This window comes from Dermacentor andersoni, chromosome 4, assembly GCF_023375885.2.
Source record: "Dermacentor andersoni chromosome 4, qqDerAnde1_hic_scaffold, whole genome shotgun sequence".
NCBI lineage: Eukaryota > Metazoa > Arthropoda > Arachnida > Ixodida > Ixodidae > Dermacentor > Dermacentor andersoni.
Window position 1 is genome coordinate 142996866 of NC_092817.1, and position 22933 is coordinate 143019798.

Genomic DNA, 22933 nt, shown 5'->3' on the forward strand with positions numbered 1-22933 from the left:
TAATTCGGTGCATTGTGTCGTTCAAGTGCATCTGTGGCTCTTATAACGAGCTGACGGAAGGGACAAATGAGGAGTTGTATCCTCACAAAGGTTCGTCAAGTATATATAGCGCGTAAGGTCGCTGCCGCTAGAATCAGTTTCGCTTTCTTTCTTTCATTTTTCTTTGTGCGTGCGTGTGTGCGTGTGTGTGTGTGCGTGCGTGTGTGTGTGTGTGTGTGTGTGTGTGTGTGTGTGTGTGTGTGTGTGTGTGTGTGTGTGTGTGTGTGTGTGTGTGTGTGTGTGTGTGTGTGTGTGTGTGTGTGTGTGTGTGTGTGTGTGTGTGTGTGTGTGTGTGTGTGTGTGTGTGTGTGTGTGTGCGGGAGAGGGGGAGCAGCGGGAATTGTATGAGGAGGGGAGAATTCATATATGCTGCTATGAAGTTGACCTTTGAATACGAATATACGTAGCAGTCACTTGGAAGGGCCGTATTGCGACTGCTGAGTTAAAATGCCGTTCCTGCGTAGCACGTCCGTTTGACTTTCTGTGTTAACTAGCGTATTTGCACGATTCTACCGCGCCACCCATTGTAACGCGCAATTGTATTATCGCGCGCACACACACACACACACACACGCGCACGCACGCACGCGCACGCACGCACGCACGCACACACACACACACACACACGCACACGCACACGCACACACACACACACACACACACACACATCATCATCATCATCATCATCATCATCATCAGCCTCGTTACGCCCACTGCAGGGCAAAGGCCTCTCCCATACATCTCCAGCCACCCCGGTCATGTACTAATTGTGGCCATGTCGTCCCTGCAAACTTCTTAATCTCATCCACCCACCTAACTTTCCGCCGCCCCCTGCTACGCTTCCCTTCCCTTGGAATCCAGTCCGTAACCCTTAATGACCATCGGTTATCTTCCCTCCTCACTACATGCCCTGCACATGCCCGTTTCTTTTTCTTGATTTCAACTAAGATGTCACTAACTCGCGTTTGTTCCCTCACCCAATCTGCTCTTTTCTTATCCCTTAACGTTACACCTATAATTTTTCTTTCCATAGCTAGTATATATATATATATATATATATATATATATATATATATATATATATATATATATATATATATATATAATATGCCGATTCTGCCGGGCACATCAAGTATAACGATACCTGAGCCGACGCGCACACAGCTGAATCTTAGCGGCTAGTGGCTATCGGAGTCCGACGACAGCTCCCGTTCGCTGTCTTCTTCAGTTCCATCTAAAGGCTGTTTCACATGGCGCGATTTTCAGTCAGCGACACAGCGAATTCCGTCGCTCAGCGACCGCCGCGACGTCGTGGGCTCTCCGCGACTGGATTCCAACAAGTTGGTCGCGCCGTCGCTCAGTCGCAGCGATCGGCGCGATGTGGGAGGGGCAATGTGTGTTTTACCGCGCGTTGGTAGCGCTGTGGAGCAATGTCGCGCGTCAGTTCTAGCTATGTTTAGGGCGTACCCACCAGCGTTTGCGGCTTAGGAGCTTCATACATTTTTTTTTCTTTCGCCTACACAATTCGTTTGAAAGGAGAAGCTGCACGCTATTCAGATCGGGAGAAGGACGCCACTTCAACACAAGGCACGTACCCACTTGATTGCCGCCGTCGTCAAGCTCTTAATCCCTACAAATCGCGCCAGCTGCTTATATACATGCACACTCAACAGTAGTTTGTTCTTCGCTAAAGCAAATAATCATCCAGGGAAAAACGTTGCGGCTTCCGTAGTAACAACGAAACTAGAGTGTACTAAACGGAACCACCCCACCGACGCCGCGCAAGCCGCACCATAGGCCGCACGCTCATACTTGCGGTGTTGTGCAGCGCCTCACTCACCGTATCTGCAAGCTGTCGTAAAGTCTCAACCCTTTTAAACGTTACAAATGGTGTACCTATTCTATTATCGAATAAAAATAGGAAAATTCGAATATTTGACTAGTTTCCATGTTGTTTTTATTTAACGATGCAGGCATGGATACTTTGTGACAAGAGGCAACCTTGCGCATCGCTGCGACGGATATCGCGCTGCCGCAAACGCATGTGAAAGCTGTGAGCGAAAATCGCTCTGCGACGTGCGCGGCAGAACGATTTTTTTCGCCCCAATCGCGCCATGTGAAACAGCCTTAACGCGTTAGAAATGCCAGACCTCTGGAGGCTCGCGCAGCCACCGTATGCGGGAGGGCATTCCACACGCCATGCAGTCACCTTGCGATGTCTCCGAGCGTCGCTTTCTTCAGACAACCCTTTTGTTAGCCGTGTGGTTATAGCTATCTCGCACTGAGCCGTCTTTTTTTAATTTTCTTTTTTTAAATGTTTGACCTTGAGTAGAATTAGTTAAGATGGAACGCGCACACAGATTTGAACGCGCCTTTTATTAAAAGAAAGTGTGTTCGTTAGAATCGTGCAAACACGGTAGTAACGCAGTAATGTAACAATATTAAAAGGCTCTGCTAATAATAAAGTGAGCGAAAAATGAAGTGACGCACCCAACAGTCCTGTCGCTAACCACACTGTCAGCCGGCGGGACGTTGCCGTACTCGACGCACGACGTGCATTCGTCTTCTCCGTACATTACCTGTCGGATGACATTGACAAGAGTTATAACACAGAACACGCTGCGTTGCTTTTGTCTCCAAAGCATGATTTTGCCAATCGTAATACCATAGATAACCATGTTATTGTTTAGAGAACGGTGACGAAATTGTGGTGTGATAGTTTTCTTTGCGCGTGAAAGAAAAAAAGGAACCATAGCGAAATGCGTGGAGGTCCTTGACGTCAGGCAGCACGTGCAATGACGTCACCACAGCAGGATCAGCCTTAATTTACGTTTATTTATTTATTTATTTATTTATTACGACCTTCCTTTTTCCGTCTTACGAACGCTCCTGAGGATCCAAGAGTGTAATGTACCAGCATAATTTGATTTAGCGTCTTCCTTTTAATGTGTCTTTAATAACGACTCTACGAAGCCGCTCTTCATTCAAGTCGCACTGTTCGCAGCAGGGCTGCGGGATTAAGGTTGTGTGCATACAAAGCAATGGAGCAGTCAGCATTAAAAAAAAAGAAAACAATGACATGCACGCAGAGCCCCTTCGTAACCTCCAGCACAGCGGGAGGGCCCCCGATCCTTCCAAGTGGCACCCTCTTCATATATCGGCCGGGCATTCAGAATGCGCTGTGTGCCTCGACGTGTACCCGGAGGCAATGCTAAACGACGTGCCACGAAAGTGGCTGGTGTCTGGCATAAAATACCGCGTATGCCAGTTGCCGACTGTATCTTGAATCGTTCCGTGGCGCAGCATGAATCCGCCCGTGCAAAGGCGACGCGGCCCTCGTGTATAGGAAGCAGCGTCTGCGCGCGGTTTCCGGCGCTCGTAAACAAGCTTGAGCGCGATGATGAGCGTGCGGCGAGGCGAATTGCAGTCCATCCGTTTCCGTCGCGTTGAGCGCAGTGTCCTGTAACGAATAACGGGAGGGAACTCTGGCGTTCCGATCGTTCTCCCACCATAAGAATGCAGATTTTTTGTACATGGATCAGTCTAGTCTAAATGCTGCTGGCTTCTAACGTTCTTGTGGGGTCATTTATTTCGCATTTTCTTTGCAAATTTCCAAGCACATCGTTTTTTTTTTTTGCTTAAATACAGCAAGGTAATTAGTATCGGGGCACATGTGTGATCGTTCTGAATTGTAGCCTTCAAAACGCAATGTGTTATTTGAAAATGATCAGTTTGCGAACACACAAAGCCGTTTGAAGCGCAGAATGTGTACGTTTAGCCAAAACCCGTTAACGAAACACAATTCCTATGCTGGCGGTTCCTGTATAGATGCTAGTGCCAGAGTTCCCCAAATTAATTCTTGAAGGAAACACTATGGTGACGTCACGAGCTTCCTGCAGTGAGTCGAGTAGCGTAGTTGACGGCATCGAGCCTTCTTCGACCTGTAGACGGCTGCGTTCCCTGTGATTGCTCTGCGAGGGTTTGGATGGGCTCTCACTTACAGTATTTACGTGCTTGCGCCGATGCTTAGACGAGTGCTCAGCGGCTTTACTGTTACTTGTTGTTGACGCGTGGATGGTCATCGCTATTCGCAGAATTGTTGGTGAAATGATACTTTCTAAAGTCATGGTTGGCTGCGAGAGACGGCGTTTGGGAATGCTTACCGGTTGACGGCTATTGCAACGCTGTAGAGCTCAGCGGCTCTAGGAGGTGTGTAGGTGGCCTTGCGCATAGATGAGCTTGTGTGTGTGAGAAGGGAAATGAAACGTCAGCGAAAAGGAAGTCGATCGACCAGCATGGCCAGAAATAGCACATAAAGGAAGCAAAAAAAACGTGTGTGTGTGTGTGTGTGTGTGTGTGTGTGTGTGTGTGTGTGTGTGTGTGTGTGTGTGTGTGTGTGTGTGTGTGTGTGTGTGTGTGTGTGTGTGTGTGTGTGTGTGAGAGAGAGAGAGAGACAGAGAGAGAGAGAGAGAGAGAGAGAGGAGTTATTGCGTATATACATGGAGCTGCCTCCCCAGCAGCTTTGTTGAATGCCTGGCGCCCGTCCAACTAATAAAAATAAGTACTACGTCTTAGCGCTATTTATGGTTGAAATTGCGTCGCACACTAGCTCAACTCACCGAACATAAAAGCTACTTGGTAAAAAATAGGGAGAACGTTTATTTCACTAAATACTATTGCAATTGTGAGCGTCATGCGGATATAACCACAAGGCAAAAAAAATGTATGTCATGGGGTTCTTCGGTCACATTCCCATCTGGCGTAGTATGCCATGCTGCAGGCGCGCTGCCGGACTAACCACCTATCCAGGATAGGTTAAACCCCCCCCTCCTACTTCCCTCCCCTCTCAGCTCTCTTTCTGGTGTTAAGATGAAGAGGAAGAAAGTATGTCCGTTGCGTTGTGATATAAGTTGCAAATATGATGTTAATTCACGGTATACGTGCTGTTGCGATGGGAAACGCCTGTGAGTGCCACACGTTTAGCGCGTTGAGAGCTTTCGCCTACAAGTGCTTCATTTCTGTAATTTCAAGCTTTTGTTAGCATTCCATTTCTCGTGACTACTGAAGAAACGACGGCTTGCATGCAGACATAACTCACAAGTCGGCAATGGGCAGTCGTTAATAAGTGCGCAAGGCTATATCTGCAATTCCAAAACGCCATGCGCTCTCGTCGAGGCGTCGCTCATTATGCAAATGAAGAAAGCGAAGTCGTTGGAGGCAGCTGCACAGCTTTAAAAAATCCGTAATTTGCTGTGCATAATGCCGTGGTAACGTCCGTAGCAAAACAGGTATTCGGTCCGTTATAATTAATATATACGGGAGTAACATACGTAACAGCACGGAATCTTTTCCCCCGTCGCGCGTATCACGGATGTTTCCTCCGTTATTATTTAAACGGGAGAAAATTCGGAAGTAACACGAGCGTTCCCTCTCTGTAACTGAGAACGAAATGTGTGTCCGTTTCGCGATAGCGGGCACGGAATGGATGGTATACTTACGAGTACTGCGAGCAAAATTATTGTCCTTTGATTCTTTATATATTTATCCTTAATTAACAGTTGTATGCAGCTTCACCACCAGCGTAAGTCTAGCCAGACATAGTAGATAAGAGCGAGCCTATTACTCTTAATTTCCAAAAAAAAAAGAACAACAACAGAGACCTATGCATCTGCTCACCGGGCCAATCAATACCACTCGGAGCATAGTTATAGATATTTGTAATTTTGATTCGTGGTGTACGTCCTTAAGTGCCGGGTGTATATCGTATCTCGTATGGGCTGTGTGGTGGGGTTATTTGTACTCTTTAGGAAAAGCGCGAACGGACAAGGCGAGAGAAGGAGACTAATAATTTATTGAGCGTTCATTATTGCTTTCTGCAATAATGAATGATCGTGAATTCGCCCTGTTTGCCATATTAATGAAGTTTGTTTGTTACTTGTATGATCCCTGACACCCGCCCACTTTTGTCTCATACTCTCGAAGCAGTGTAGTAATTTGTGCACATGTCTGTTTTGTAAATGACGGAATAAATCGGTATTGCTCACTACAAGTGCTACCCGACATAACACACTTTCCGTATTACGAATCGTTCGTTCTCCCAGCTGCTCAGTCTTATAATTACGCAAATGATGGCGGCAGCACTTTACCAGAACCTTTCTCCGTAATTCAGGGAAAATTTTCTTGCTCGGTGTGATTGAACTGAGGTCGTAAGCAATCTTAAAATTGTATAGTGACAGCCTCGTGCATTGCTGCAGTTCCTCCAGTCGACAGACCTCGGTGACCGACTGTAATCTGAATAATCGACTCCGGGTGACCTCACCCTCTGTCTTCGCTCTCCTTTCTTCGTGTGTATTTCTTTCGTTTCATCTTTTAACCGTTATCCTCCCCTGGGCATACTGTAGCTAGCTAGCAAACCGAAGATTAGACTGGTTGCTCTCCTTGCCTCTCCTTTCTCTCTTCCCCCTCCTTTCTCTCTCTAACTCTGGTCGCTAAGTTTAAGAAAGACTGGAAACTATACTTAAAAAGCTACAAAAAATTACTCTCGAAAGCCATTGTAGAAACAAGTAACATTTTTTGCACTAGTACTGAACACCGTCTGAGCAGTTGCCAAGGGCTGTGTTGCGAACTTTGGCGTGTTGTGCCGCCAAAATGTGACCGCAGTGGCCCGCTCCTGGTCAGTAATTGAATTGGCCGCGCCATGCCGAATACACAGTCTCTCGTCCGATCTCACAGTGGCTGCGGCGTTTATTTGCCGCTGTGAGCGTAAGGTCGAGGGTTCGATTCCCGTCCGCGGTGGTCATGTTCTGGCGGCGTCTGAAGCAAAAAACGGTCATGTACTTAGGAGCATCCTAAAAATTACCTGTAGCTTTCTGAGTCATAGCCGAGGTTTAGCTTTGTAACGTTAGAACCCTTGTTGGGCAGCTGCACTAAAATGTGCCCGCTGCAGCCGGAAATCGAATTCACGACCTAGTGCGCATCAACATGATGTTGAACTGAGAGCTGCTTTAAATTTACATGGCAGGTTCTTTCAGCTAAACCGTGTACTTTGACCTTGGCAGCACCGCTGGTATATAGTGCTTCGCACACAATACAGACGCCCATTGTCTCCCACCGCGACACAGTCTTTAACGAGACGCTCTATTGTTGCCGTTTATGCTGTGCGTTGTGTATTAAAGGGTAATTTCATGCGTAACCCTTTCAATTATTGCACCGCGCTAAGCGTGGGGTCAGGCAAACAAGTCTAGCAGGGGTAGAAGAACGTCTGTCTCGTAAATGCACTGCATACCCTCTGAGCCTCTGCGGAGCGCCATGAACGTGGTCACCGCGGCGACGTGGGGTTAACACCAGAGCAGTGGCGAAACGTCGTATACGCTTCAGCTTTTTTTTTTTTTTTTTGTCACATGGTTCTGGCGTTGGATTTTATTTTATTTTTTTCCCCTGCCTGTTTCTCAGAGACGGTGCTTGCGTGCACTTCGGTGGGCCTGTTTGCAGACGGCGCGCTCGCCCCACTGACAAATGGAAAATATAACGATCGCGATTATACCCTAACCGTTTATTCCATCTTTGGCGGCCATGGCGTTTTCCATTGCATGTGGACTGTCCTTTATGCATCCGGGCTCGGCTGCCCTAAGTTACGCGCCGCACGCACGTGTAACACCGTCCATTGTGCACGAGCGTGCGTGCCTGACGCCCATTACGAATATGCGCCATGAGTGCGGAGAATATCGGTCATGAGTCGTGCCCGTGATTCGCAATGAAACCCTCGCTCAAGTTCAGCCTCGCCGACGGTTTTACAGCTCACTTAAGCCCGGTTTTCGGCCTTCTTGAGCCTGCCCCGTCTATCGCATGCGTTCAGTATGCGTGTGGACAGGCGCTTTGTTTATTCACACGAATCCGCCCGCGTATACGTCGCCCGCAACATACTCTTGCGAAAGCACTCTAGCCGCGCTATATACGCATGCACGCCCCATTGCTGCAATGGCCGGCCAGATCTAAAGCGTGCTTTATGCGCGTATGGTTTGGTCATTGCATTTAATTTGATTGCACCGGGTAGAGAGGTAGAGAGAGGGAACGGCAGCGAAGTTAGCCGAGAGGCTGAAAGCGCGCAACGGGAACGGTGTGAGAGAACGTTTTCGGGCTGTGAGCGATTGACTCTCTTTGCACAAAGAACAGCATACGTCTCCGCAAATATGCGCCGATAAAAATGCTAAATACTAATTAAGTGCGGAGGTGTGTACAGTGCGCTTCCGCAGCACTTATGCGATGTTTCGAGCTAAATTAGCATCAAGGGCGTGCGCGTACTTCCCGCCACCCCACCCGCGTGCGGCCCCCTCCAGGACTGATGGGAAGGCACGGTGATTACTTTTTTCCTTTGATTCTCTCTTCGCTACATGCACATGTGTGTGTCTTAGTCCGATATTCCGTGCTTGCTCTGCGGCCTTCTGTCTGCTCGAAGTGCCCATTCAAAAAAAGAAAGAGAAAAAAGGTCGTGTGACATAATGCGACGTTAAGTAAGTCAGAATGAAAGCCTAGCATTGTAATTCTGGCCCGCCAAGTCGCGTGCGTCTTAGAGGCCCGTCTTTTAGAGAGCAGTGCGCGACGTTGGGCCATAGTTGGTGTGGCACGGCTTTTTCGAGTGCTATACACAGCGCAGCAAAACGAAGACAGATAAGATATAGACATGCCAACACGGCGCTCGCGTGCTATCTCCCTTCCTCATCGCCTTGCTCCGCTGCCTCGCATTTAAGCGGCCCTCGCCCGAAGCATCTGCAAGAAAAGCGTGACGGCCGACCGGCCGCGGCGACTGAGCCGCTGTGAGTTCGATTCCCGGCAGCTGCGTGCGGCGGCATTGCGACGGGGCCCGGAATGCCGAAACGCTCAACCGCATGACCGCAGAGTAAAAGCTCGCGCGCTGACTCTGGCTTTTAGTGTACAGGGTCGTCCTCTCCTAGTACGAACACGGCGGAACGTGGCCGCACTACACGGAGCGCCAGCGCAGAGTGTACTAGAACAGTACACTCTAGCCGGCGCACATAGCTGGGCCGCGCGTCGAAGCTAAGCGGCGCGTAGCGCGGCCTTATGCAGCCACGCTCCGCCGGGGCGTTTGCTTGGGCCAACCTGTGCTGGCACATGCCAACGATGGCGAGTGCTATTCATTTCTGGCCATGGCTCTGGTAGAGAGTTTTCAGGGCGCCATAGAGAACCAGAAGTGGTCAAGATTAATCTGGAGCCTTAGACTGTATACGGCAAATCGAAACACGCTTCCTTATCTCTAACGGACATTTTCGTGCGTTCCTACTTAACCTACACTGTAATACGCCCTTTACAACAAATTGTATGCCGCGAAACCACAGCAGAGAGGAGAGAAAGAGGGAAGCTTAATGATAGAAAAGGTAGAAAGATCGGCCTGAGAATCATTTATCTGGCCTGCTAATCCACAAGTGAGGTAAATGGTTAGTGAGAGACAGGGGAAAGGAAGAGGGAGAAACGAGATGACGACGCAAAACTACAGTGAATTCATTAGCGGGCAGTTAAATATAAGTGCACGGGCGTTGTTGCATTTCGTCCCTATCCAAATCCGGCCGCCGCGGCCAAGATCGAACCTGCAGAGGTACAGAGATGTTTGAGAGCGAAATGAAAGAATACAATGAAAGAAACCTGCCCGCAGAGCTCTGAGTGCGCTCCGTCGTGTCGCAAGACACCAACAATCCCGCGCTGTCCATCTTGACTATCGCGACTTGTTGCAGAGACTTATACCCCTGTCAAGCGGGCAAGTTAAGTGCACTTACGGCGAGTGCACTCGGTTTTTAAGTGCACTTTCCCAAATCTTAACGTCGCAGCGGAGTGTACTCCCATATGAGTGCACTCAAGTCGGAGTACGTTCACGGAACGCACTTTGCTGGCCGAGTGCGTAGCCTCGCCGCCAACGGTTTGAAGGAGTGCCTAGCCTCGCCACCAACGCTTTCAACGACGCAAAATGTAATGCATAGAAAAAGGACACAAATGTTCATATCAGTTATTGAGCAGCTTTTAACAATATAATTTGTGTTTAGCGAGAAGCGAAACAGCACAATAAAGAAACGAATTTATCATGTACGCAACTAACGGCACCAGAATGATGCGGCACTGCGGTGCCGCCATGCTCATTCAGTTCGTGTTTATTTTGGTGCGAAAGCGTGCTGACCACGCCGGTCGTGCTTTGAACCGTGTGCGTGGCATTTTGCAGTGTAGCTAAATATCGAACTTGCCGTCTTTGCTCATATATACTCGCTCATATTCTGTTCTAGCAGGATTATGAGCAGGATCAACTGCCGCACACCGCCTTCTTGTTTTGGATTGGCTAGGCATTCGTCTTGGCCAGCATTGACTTGCAACACACTTATAATAAAAACTTCTTCGTTTTTTCTTGAGACAAATAGATGAAGTTTGTTTTTATATATAATTCTTCTTAAAACAATCGCTTTTTAGTAGCTTTCTCTTGTTAATTTACATCTTTAAAAACGCGCTCTTAGTCTGTCACCATTTTGTTTTTACTGCCAATGCACTCTGTTTTCCCGTTAAGAAGCGCGTTGCCTAAAGTGTGACTCAAGGTACCGAAGAGCACTCCCCGTAAGTGCACTTAACTTGCCCGCTTGACAGGGGTATTAGCCATGCAGCAGGTCCCGACTGTTCGTCGACATTGGCCTCGTTGCACAGTGGGCCCTAGCGCACACTCGCGAGCTGATCCACAAAGTCGCCATACCTACAGATGCGTGGCGTGCCGCAGAGGTGCAGCTGTTCCGGTCACACGCCGACTTGCACACGTGTAGTCACACGCTTGCACACGGTCACACACAGTCGCACACTACGTTGGCATTGTCACGCACGCGTGCAGTCACACAGTCACGCGAAGTCGGCGCCGCACATTGCTGGTGCTGGCACGCGTCGAGCACGTGGTCTAACGCTCCCGCGTGGAGGGCATGAATCGAACACGTGATGTGAAGCGGCGCGCGTTGTTAATTGGCGCACCGTGGTCCGTCGGCCTTCTTCGAACGCGCCCGTTCTGTGGGCAGTCCGCTCTTCGCTGTAGAAGCGGTGTCGTTAGAATTCGAGTAGCCTCGTTAAAACTTCAGAGAGCGAGCAAGCGACTGAGGAGAGGACAAGGCGCTATTTCCTGCAGCCACCTTTAAGGAGCACGGCTCAGAGAGCGATCGCGCAGGTGCTATTAAACACCTCCTCCCCGACGTCCAATAGCTAATATATATATAAATAAAACTGCCTTAATGTTCTTTTCTGGTCTGTTATGCGTCGGTTGCTATGGGGCGATCGTGGTAGAGAGACCTCCGCTACCCCATTTCGCTGTTCTACGGCAAAAATAAAGACAAGCTAATTAATACTACCGAAATAAAAATTAATTAGTAGTTTGACTAAGCATTGTAAATGAAGATATTATTTATAGTTTTATAATTGCAATTATAATTAAGGAAGATAATAATAATAACCTGACTCTGTTGTTTTAAACTCTGTCATGTTCCGCGCGCATTATCTTTCGGGCATCTGATTTCTTGTCATTTTTTGCCACTTTGTTTATTTTTGTCCTTTGAGAAATTACCTTTTGTCTGCAATCGGTGCGGCGATCAAGAAAAGATCAGTAATCTCCCTCTGCCGTACTCCACGGGTGATGAGAGCCCACTGTGTTCAGTGGCACAAAGTCGTAACTTTCGATTTCCGAGTGTCTTCTGTGCCACTTTCGCCCAAAGCCTGCCTTTCCTCCGTCGTCAATCCGCCTCTTTCATGTTCCTGTGCTGCCCTCTGACGCGCGCCGGTGGAAACGTTTTGGAAGGGTGCCGGGGATTTCGCCAGTTGGATTTCTGTAGCTGCGCCCATGTTGAGTGGGCGTCGGTTGTGCGTTTCGTGGATCGCGATTAATTGTTAATGGTTTCACCGGGGCAGCATATCGTTCAGCCATCGACTATAGCGGGTGAACAGGCGCGAGTGCGCTGTTGTGGTAACAGCGCGGCCGATAAAGGCACGCTGAGGTCCGTCTGCCGACGCGGCTACATTAAAGTTTGTTGTTGCTGATGTCTGCGATTGCACATCGCATTTTGTATTCCTTTTACACATTCACTAAACATTTCGCATATTTAAGAACCCTTCGAGCGCAGCCTTCCGCGTGGGATTTGCCAAAGCGTGAGATTTGTTTATATCTACAGCTTCAGATCGCTGTTAGCTTCGGATAATGTAGAAACTGCGCATCGCTGATGTCAAATAATCTCAAAACGTAGCACAACATAGATATCTGCGCATATGAGCCGCGTTGTTCCTCCCTGAGACGAGTCAATAGAGTGGCCGAGTCACTTAAACAACTGCAACTGTGATCTAGACACATATATTACGGCCTCTTGCTACTGATTCTCGCCTTTGTTTAACTTCATCATACTTACAGTTTGCGCGTTCTATGAAGGATTATTAGAGACACTGTGCTCGGCATAAGCCTCCGCTTATAGACCGTGTAGTTCTCTCGCGAAAACGCGGTTGCCATCGCTGACACCGTTGGCAACTGAGCGAGTTTATGCTGCTGTACCGAATGCACTGTCTCTTCTTTCCCGTTTGACGCAGAAGAGTGCTTCTCTGGAATTAAGAAATGTGTCAGCATAGCAACACACACAGACCCACCATCTACGGGAATGTGACCGGCAGCGTTCGGGAACGGTGACCAAAGTACAAGATGCTGGTACAGCGCTGTATCGCCGTTTGTCGCTTATTGTGTACGTGCCGTGCGAAGTGAGGAGTAGTTATCAAATCGCCATAGGGCCACAGCTTAACTGTAAGAGCGGTTTCCTTCGTCCTGGCTGGTTATTTTTTAAGTTCATCTCCATCAGTAGCGGGTACACGAACTCGACGGGGTCAAGCCTAACCCAACATTCGCTTAACAGGATCAACATTGGCTCAAACTTCACGTGCACGGCTTGAGAGGACTGAAGCTGGTGAATTTCCACTTCGAAGACATGTCGACGCATTTTGAGCGCGAATAATTATATTTACAACTGAATTAGCTGCAGCTATCGCGTTGTCGGTTCGATGGCTGATCGCGTAGGGTTCGGTCAAGCTATATCATGGTCGGCACGCTGATTTTGTCGGTGCCGTCGACAAGAATGCCCGTCGCGCTATATGACAACTCGCGCCTGTCGGTTGCGTCGTTGTCGGCCTATTATGATCAAATGGCATCAGTGACACAACGCTGAATAGTCGGCCAATCGTCGGCGTCAGCGTATTGTCGGTCTCGTGTCGACCCAGTGTTACCACGTCTTAAAAGAGTACGTAAAGTCAGGCACGCGCTGCCACCACCAGCAACAGTGGGCCGACGCTGCAACATGACTGCGTCAGCAGCGTGTTTTTTGAAGTGTCGCCCAAGTGTAACGCAAGGGTTTATTGATAAATTTGACACCCGTCAATGCAAGGCGGCAACTACGAAGCCCTGGTACTTTTCTATTTTAAAGTGAAGTTACAGTCTTACGCACGTTTTCGGCACCGCACCGACGTCGAGCTACCAGTAGAGTTTCAACGCGGTACACGGCACAAGTGTTCGCTGCAGTGAGCGTCCGTGCGCTTTCTTTCCCTTCCAGAACGTTTTGCGACTAATCCGTTAGGCAGGGCGCATGCGCCGTCGCGCCGTGAAGGAAGGCTGATTGGGCTTAAAGTGTGTAGTCTCGAATTTCCGCGGTGCATCACAGCGTGACTGTCACCAAACACCTTTTCACGGTGTCTCCTCAGGATGAAGCAAGCGCCAGGACAACATCGACATGTCGTGCAGTGAACATTCAACACGCTGAAAAGTAAGCATGTCATTCGTGAGCAAACGCAGCGGGTATTCAATCGAAACGTTTGATACCAAAAAGGACCATGTGACCGCGAGAGAAACAACTCACCGCGGTTCAACCGGGAACAAGCAACAATGAAATTCTGCGGGAGAAGGGTGTTTGTTCCCTGTGCAGGGAACCAATTTTAGCGGTGTTCTGTGTTCGCAGTCCCATTGACAAGCTCACCGACCTTGCGTGATAAGGCATCTAGCGGGTAATGCGGGGAAATCGCGGGTCCGAATCAAACTATGGCCGGCAGGGGCCAGCCGCGTCTAAACCGATGCATTTTTGGGACTGCACTGACACAAGAGACCGTTTGTAGTCCTCCAAAGCCTCCTCGTGGGCACCCGAATGCAGTGCTCACTCTCTCCTTCCTGTCCCCTTTCTGATCCCGCCCCGTCTCGTCTGTCCGTCTCTGTGCACATGTGTCAGTTCGCGCCCCTTAATCTGATAGCTTTATGCGTTTCACCAATTAGGCCAACAAGAAATAATCCCGCTAAGCGCTACAGGAACATGTCTTAGTACACATGCGACGACCTCGAGCGTAAATAAAATCGTAAGCGCACCGAAAGAACATAACCGCGTGCTGCACGGTCCCTTTGGGCGCTGACATTTTACCAAAAACTGGGAGCCTTGGGCTGTCCCGAGCAAAACCAGACTGCTACACGCAACCCCCTGCGCACGCGCTCAATTCAAACGAGTACACGCGAAGCCAGTGCGTTTTTTAAATAACCCTTTAATAGTTCCGTGTTTCAGTCGCGCGCGCGCGCCTGTGTGTGTGCGCGCGTGTGTGTGTTTCGCCCCCACATGTCTCGGTGCGTGCGCGCCCCTGCCAGCGGGCGCGAATGGACACATTCGGTGCCCGGCGCGAAATGCGCGTGCAGCGTTCCTCCCTTCATTCGTAAAACATTCGCGTGCCCCAAGGGTGACGCTTCATGGAGTGGTTAGCCGAGATGACAGCGTGACAATGGTTTTTAGTATGGGCGTTCCATCTTTTTCACGGCGTCCCGTGAAAAAAAAAATGAATAAAAGGAGGAGGGCGGGAAAGAGAACAACAGGAAACATTGCATTCGGAGAGGCCTGGCCCGCTGCGGCTGGCAGTTAATCTGTCACACACGTTGCAGGTTTTCAAGTAAAAACACTAACTTCCGTTCTACAGTGGGTCATTATTTGGTGGTGTTTTTCGTGTTACCTGTATCCCAGCGTAGACGGCTCCCTACGCGTATATGTATATGCTTCGAAAAAGATGAAATGTCACGTCGGAAAAATAAGATAAAATGCGCTCCACTGATGGAGTGACTTTTGAGATGTTTGTGCTGTTTCGTGCGCAGTTCGTGGTATAAATGTTCTCATGTTGGAGAAGTGATCGAGCGCCTGTTCGACTCTGACATCAACAGCTAACGACACAAACGAGCGCAGGGCTCAGTGTTCGATTAATTCTGGCTCCGCAATTCTTTGTTTCTTTTTTCTTACATCCGTGTTGCATTTTACTTGTACAAAGGACGTGTGAAGCTAGTTTGGTTGCTTACAACGAGTTAATTATTTGCGGAGTTTAACGTCTCAGATATCTGTACTTTGAGCACGGCATCACAAATACCTGCACTTTGAGAGCACTGTAGTAATATTGCTTCGGAATGCGTTTGAATACCTGGGATTAACGTACACATACATATCTCGCGTGGGGAGTTTTTTTTTCTTTTTTCTTCTTTTTTTTAGTACGCTCCCATTGGAATACTACCACGACGGCTGTGAACAGAACTGACGTCCTCGCTCTTACCAATTCACAAGGCTGTTGTTGTGTTGGTGTCTTACGCTGCTTATTCTGGTTAACCTCCCTGCCTTCTACGTATCTCTTTCCCTCCTCCCTCCTTACGCTGCTGACGGTTGCCGATCGAAACGTCGTCCGTGTTGAACAGCGCAGAATATGTAAGATCAAACAGGTCAAAATTAAACCCCACAGAGCTCAACGTATTGATACGCTTAATTTCATACTCATAAACTCTAATTTAAGCGCTGGAAACCCAATGTAAAGCCCACACTAGCGCTTTTGATTTGCTGGAGGGAGTTTTCAGTTGTGGATAGTTAAGCAAATCAATGAATAATTAAGTAGTTACCATACTAATTCATTTTTACTCCATTATTATTTCACTGTTTTCTTCGTACGAATATACTCTCCATGGCCAGAAATAAATGTCATCAAGTTGTTCTAATTTCCTTTGGTGTGAAATGGTGTGCGGGCTTTGTGGTAACAATTGAGGTATAAGGCCGCAGCACGCACATGGTAAGAGTCTCACATTGAGCTGTTCTTCGATCGCCCCCGGTGAGATGAGAATAAACGTGGAGTTGAAGTCACTTGAAACCGCAAGACGTGAAGCGTACGATAACGTGTATAGTGATCGTTACAAGGACCGTGAATGTCGAAAGTTGTGTGAATGCCGCAGTTACATCTCTATCTGACACCTGACGATTGGGAATGGACGCAACTGTTTGAATCATCGTCTCTTGTGTTGTGCAGGATTCCAGCCTTACTGCTACGTACAAAAGTTTTCCCCCAGCTCCCATATATATATATATATATGCACAGGGTCACGCTGCGGTGCTGTCGTGTTCCGTGCGAAGGCCCCACCTTGAAATCGGTGCATCTGCAGTGTGCCGTTGTAAGCTTGCATGCCGTGTGTCCCACGCAAGGCTAATTCCGGACTTGCTTCCCCGCTTAGGTGAGCCCCGAGGTCCAGGACGATAGACTCTGTTTTCCGACGCAGCAGCAATAGAACCGACGAAGCGAAGGCAACGTTCCAGGGCCGCCTGCAAAGCGTACACTGCCAAGGATGGTTATTGAACGAGACAGAACAAAAACAAATGTGTTGTTTTCTCTCCTCTTGGGCGCGTAACGTGCTTTCGCAGTACGTGGAGCGATATCGCGTTGTGCACTGAGACGGCGCAGACAGCAACAGGAACGTGCGCGATACAAGAAATTAGCGCGAGCAGCGATCGTGTTACGACGAATTGCGCGCCAGCAGGCAACGATCGCGCTGTATGCACTTGTTCCTCCTGGGGCGATGGTGAGCGGTCAATTATTCTTTTTTGTCGCGTTGTTCTCACCCGTTGTCTTCCCCCGTTGAAGTAGACAAAGTGCGCCAATATGAAACAGGGGAAAATCTCGGTGGTACTCGAGCATTGATTAACGCAGATAGGGATAGGAGGATAGGTAAACGAGATGCGGAAAGCAGGGAGCTTAACTGGAAGATGAATATCCAGTTTGCTACCCTGCACTGGGAAAGGGTAACGGAGAAGAATGTCATAACAGGTGACTCACTAATATGTACTCGTTGACTGTATAGTTCTTCTGTCAAAGAATGTGCCCTTTTATACGCTTTCTTTTGCTTCTCTCTATTTCAGTGTAATAACGAAGAATGAATGAGAGGAAGGGAGAGGGGGGGGGGGCTCCTTAATGAATCGTGTAGAGGTTTGCCTGGTTTGCCTGGCGATACTTACAATGGTAAGTATCGTGCAGCCTCACTGCAGGAGGCGAGTATAGAAAAAGCCAAAAGGATTATGTTATACGTAGAGTAATTGCTCAGAGTGAATCTAGTCGTGCGGTTTCGTATTGAATCTAGAGCCCAGATGAGCTTCGTAGAGGTCATATACAGCGGCGACCTACACTAGTTCAGGAATTACGTAAGCTATATCTGAGCACGTAAACTTTAACTGAGGAGGGTGCAATTAAGGTTCAGGGCACGGCAAATGAAGCCAAGTACTAGATTATCAGAGATAGTGATGTCACCAACACGGCGGGTCCACGTTAGAGCGGAAGAAATCCGGATATCAAGACATTGAAGTGAGTCTGATGGGCATGCAGGAAAATCATAACGGTAATACGGGGGTGAATAATTGCGACCGCAATTGAACGAGATCAGCGAGCTCTTCCGAACGTCAACAAGCCATGTTTTCTTGTCGTCGCCGTCTTCGTTGTTGTTATTGCTGTTGTAGCCTGGGTGCGACCGCTTGCGGCCGATAACATGCATGCATCACTATAATTAATAGCGTTGGAGGGCGAATAGCGAGTTGCGTGTGCGGGATAGCGGGACGAGGTGGGATCGATGGCGCGCAGCCTGCAATTGAGCCCCAGCTCAAGTCCGTCCTCGACGTTAGTCTTTCCTGGCTGTATTGGGATGTTACGACAGGCTTCAGACTCCGCCGCACTTGATAAGCGGCGCCTGGGAGGAGCTGTTGGCGGCAGCTTTCGCGAGGTCCGCCCGCTGCTAGCAGCACTCCCGAGCCTCTTCATCCTCCTTCATTGCTAATCGCGCTCATCTGAATGGGAGTTCGCGAGGCGGGACGCCACGGTTGCGATTAACAGCACACCTCCCCCGTGTGCGCTTTCAAAGTCCTTTTTTTTTTTTTTTTTTGCTATACCATCGGGTGTGCTACGTATATGGCTCAAGCCAGGGCATTCACGTTCCCTTCTACCGTCCTTGATTATCTTGCCGTATACGAGCGTACGATTGCACAGGCTTGTTCCTCTTTTTCTGCCTGTGCTAACCTGGCCCTTATGTAATGCCTATATTAGCGGTCTCGTTTCTAACCATACGAGCACCGTTATCAAGAGCAGAGCGGAGCCTTCTAGTGGATTTGCTAATCTGACCTCGCGATGACCTGACGCAACGTCGATACGCAACATCTTTGGGCTACCGCGATTACATCGCCTATGGAGGCTCCGCGAACTCTGTGTATATATATAGTTCACGCCGCAGTGTTCTTGCAGTTAGCCTTCTGTAAGCTCATACGGCAAATTCGTGTACGCAAGTTTGGATAACCTTATGAGATCGATGGTTTAACGACACCTCGTCTGGTAGGCAGGAAGCATGTTGAACGAAATAAATAGTGACAACGCCAACCAAAAAGGATATGTTTCACCCATTGCCGTTGGAGGAGGTTGCAATATCGACAAAACGCCGTTAAGTTAAGCGCCTTTGTAACGCATATTACGTACACGCACGCTCAAAAGACATCAATTACCTTGTTATTAGTGGACAGCACCTGTGACGCAAATGCGTGTGCGTCACGAGAGCATCGAAATGACGACGGCGACGTCATGGCGAATTATTTTTTTAGAACGCAACTCTTAGGCGCCCGTCCCTGCGGCGAGTGTCGAGGCCGTCCATCAGCGTCCTTGTAACCGAGCGAACGAGCACAGCAAAAAATGAAGGCGCGAACGCGGAGCGCGGAATGAAAGACGGTGATAGCGAAGAGAGCGCGAGGAGGAAAGTGCAGGAGAAGGGTGCAGCGGAACCATGAGGTGAAAAGCGGAGGAGGAGGGTATGGCGAGAAGAGGGGGCGTCAGAAAAAAGAGGCGTAGTGCCGCGCAAGACAGGCTTTGCGGCGACGATGGCTACAAGATGGCGCCAGAGTAGCGCGTGTCCTCCGTTTACCGATGACGTGCGAAAACAGTGCGCGGTGACGTGTATGAAAACAAAGCACTGCATGAGCGGAGGTCTGTCTGTGACGGCTGCTGTGAATCGCGCCTACGCGTCACCTGCCTCTCGCGATTTCCCGATAAGCGAAGCAGCCGCGCCACACTTCACTTCGGTTACAATGTGCCGCATGAGATAGATTGTTCGCGCCAGCCAATACATCGTTAAATGAAAATACGTATAAATCTGCGTTCGAATTTCGCATTAGAGAGTATCGTAACCGTGGGTGAATGTTTTTATACTCCGGCAGAGAAACGTTGCAAGCTCTTTCGTTACGTCTTGGCCCGATCGCGAAGATGGTGCAATAAAACACAGTGTCTCAGAGCGGTAGCAGTCACGAGGGATGAATCGCAGAAACTGACACGCTCTCTCATTGATAAGCAACTTGTTGATATGCGACGTGCCGCATGCGAAATACGGGGGTGATATCCATATATGAGGCGGGCAAACTTGATGTCACCTTGAGCGAGTGCACTTCGTCGTTAGTGTCATCCTCAAGTTGTCACGCGGAATGGTTTAGTGACACTAGGTGTAGAACGCACTTCTATTCGGGTGCTATTGTCGAACTCGCTTGGCTGCGTCGAAGTGCGCAGCCTCGACGGCAGTGCTTGAACTGTACATAGAATAACGCTGAGTGGCCGGTCGGTGCTAATTCAGAAACCAGGATTTCGGTGATTTCGAATATTCTAAGCCGTCCCAGCTTGCGAAAACAGCCGTTCTTCTGCCAACCGTATCCGTGTTATGTTCTCCCAAACGCGTAGTGCGTAGCTCGGGTGTTAATTGGGTGCTGTGTCGTCTTGTCCTCGCTCGTGGGAATTGGTCGCGTTTCTGTTATCCTGTGGAAATGGGCTGAACTAACAAGTATATAGTGTGCTGGCTGATTTGCAATCCACCGAGGAGATTTAACAAGAAGAAAAAGAAAGTTCTTTGCCGACCACAGTGCCATCAATTCCACATGGCGCTTCCTTTTCTCGACTAACACAGCACCGCCATGCGAGAGACTCGCTACGACGATGTGCGCTCGATCGCTCAAAGTGTCACTAAGCTCGCGCGCGTGACTCTGGTGTAAATCACTCGTCCTTTCATTGCCGAGTCTGCGGCCTAATGGAAGCGCGGTGCGCGTACGCGTGTTCTCTCACTCGTGCCATGCGACGTGCTGCACGCGTATGAAGGAGCGAGCTCGTGTGGACACTAGAGAAGTATGCGCGCGTAAAAGAAAGAAAAGGATAAAGATGAAGAGGAAAAGAAAGTGTGACCGTGGCCTCATGGTTTGAGCATCGGGCAGTCGTGCTGGGGGCCCGAGGTTTCATCTCGCTGTCGGACGCTTGAATTCTTCTCTATTGAAGAGGTCCACAACGATCCGTGGCTTACCAACCGCGAAACGCGTCGTTTGAGCCAAAGAATATATATAAAAAAATAATGCTTAAGGTAAGTCATTTATCCTCCGTAAGGTCTAAAAACCTTGCTATAGACACGCTTTATGGAGTTACACCATGCGAACTACTGTATATGCGCGTAGCGCTGCTGGCACTACTTCGTGTTGTCCGCGTCTCAGCCGCCTCTTATTTTATTGGCATGATAAAAATGGAATGTTGGGGCACGAAATGGGCGCTGGTTACTAGTTTCTCATGAAAGTTTAGTCTCATGAATTCTGGCGAAACGTGGCGCGCACACACACGCACGCACGCGCACGCACGCACACACACACACACACGCACACGCACACGCGCACACACACACACACACACACACACACACACACACACACACACACACACACACACACACACACACACACACACACACTTCAACAAAACTCTTAGCACAAGAAAGATGGCACTTAACATTCAAAGGACAGCATGATTGCGAAATTAAAACATTCGTACGAACAAGATTTCTTTGAAGTACCGTATGGTGTATGTGGATCCGCTAATAGAGCCGCACTAATGAAGAAGTCGCCTAGCCCTTGATTCGCGTGGATTTGCTCACCACGATGTACGCTTCACGTGTAGCTTCTATGCCAGTCTCAGTAATGCATGCCGTTCTGACGATGATGCCTTAGCTTGGGGCCCAACTCCAATCTCCCTGTTTAAATACATGTAAAACGCAGAAATGCTTTTCCGAGACAAGGGCTGGACTGATTTGAGTGAAATTTGTTGCGTTTGAGAGGGAACGTAAAACTGTAGTGACTGAAGGAAACAGAATTTGGATTGAGGGCTTGGATTTTTTTTTTTCAAAAGAAAAGAACATTGCGAAAGATTGGTCAGCTTCAGAAAAATAGAGGCTTGAAGAATACATATCCGTACTTATGCACCAGTAACAGATGTCGCAGTTTTGTCAACAACAACCGTTAGAGCATCTAAAGCGGACAAATTTAATGTATACATATACACCTCATGTGAATTTGCTGCATTCTTTACAAGGGTTTTGCAAAAATCCTGCTATGAAACTAAAAGTATATACTTTAGAGCGATATATAGTACATCAATATTTTCCGCTCTAGATACATTAGCAGCTGCAGTTTAAATAATTTTGAAAGTTGTAAATATTAAAGCTTCATTTTCTAAAATTTTGCCATTTTCACCAGTGTTTATAAAGTCATCGACGGCCTAAAAAAAGAAATACGTGCTGCCTATAGTCGCTAAATTATAACCTTTTCTTTTAAATGCAGCAGACTCTGTCAAACTTGGCACAGTGGTTGCCGAGAAAAACGATTTCTCCGTTCCCATGCGTTAGGTAGGAGCTCCCGGGCTAAACGTTCCTCTTCAAATTAAACCCGAGCAAGCCTCTGTGAAAGTTCACTCGCACTTTCATTTCCCATCTGCGTTCGACAATCTGCGAATCGCTTTGTGCGGTTCGCCTTCCGACGCGGTGTCTTGGCGTTCCAGCACTTTCAGCGATCGCCCACGCGAAGCAGGGCGACGCCGTCAGTTTCGAGTGTCGGCACGTGTACGCCTTTACGGTCTTATTTTACACCTGTGTGCGCGGTTCCAGGAAGAATGTTGGGCAAGAGAGGCGCCGTAAGAGTTTTCTAATCTGCCAGTGCCGGAAATGTCTAACGGGGAGTAGCAAATAAAGACAGAGGGAGAAAAAATACGTAAAAATGAATATCTAAAGCATGGGAAGGAAGGTGTGCAAAGTGAGTAGGGGAATGAAAAAAAAAAATTGGCGGTGGGAAAGAAACATCTGGTTTAACATGAACAATTGAAAGTGTTTCAACGAAGTGTGTTGCCTGCAATATTGTGGTCGACCGGCAAAGGAGATCAACGACGAAAAAGCAATGACTGAATTTGCTTTGTGTAGTACGGCCGATAATAACTAGCAGCACTGCAAAGGAAATACATGCGGTAGTAATTTGAGCAAAGTAGAAATGCTTCTGCACATATGTAACACTGGTGTACGTTTTTCGCTGTCCTTATCTAATAGTTATCTCTTTTTTTTCTCTCTCTTTCTCTTTTGTGTTTCACGTTATGGCTTTGTGGCAGTGGTTCATGAAGGCCACGTAATGTCGGACATGTGAGACCAGAATAATATGTTTGAACGATGACTCTACACTACACTGCTACAAAACCTTTGTGACGA

The 22933-nt window shown here is 48.4% G+C and overlaps 1 protein-coding gene across 9 annotated transcripts in view; it reads left to right on the forward strand.

Moving 5' to 3' along the window:
* LOC126537859 (uncharacterized) overlaps positions 1-22933 on the forward strand; it is a 681751-nt gene that overhangs the window by 322352 nt on the left and 336466 nt on the right. The gene's annotated exons all lie outside the window — the stretch shown is intronic.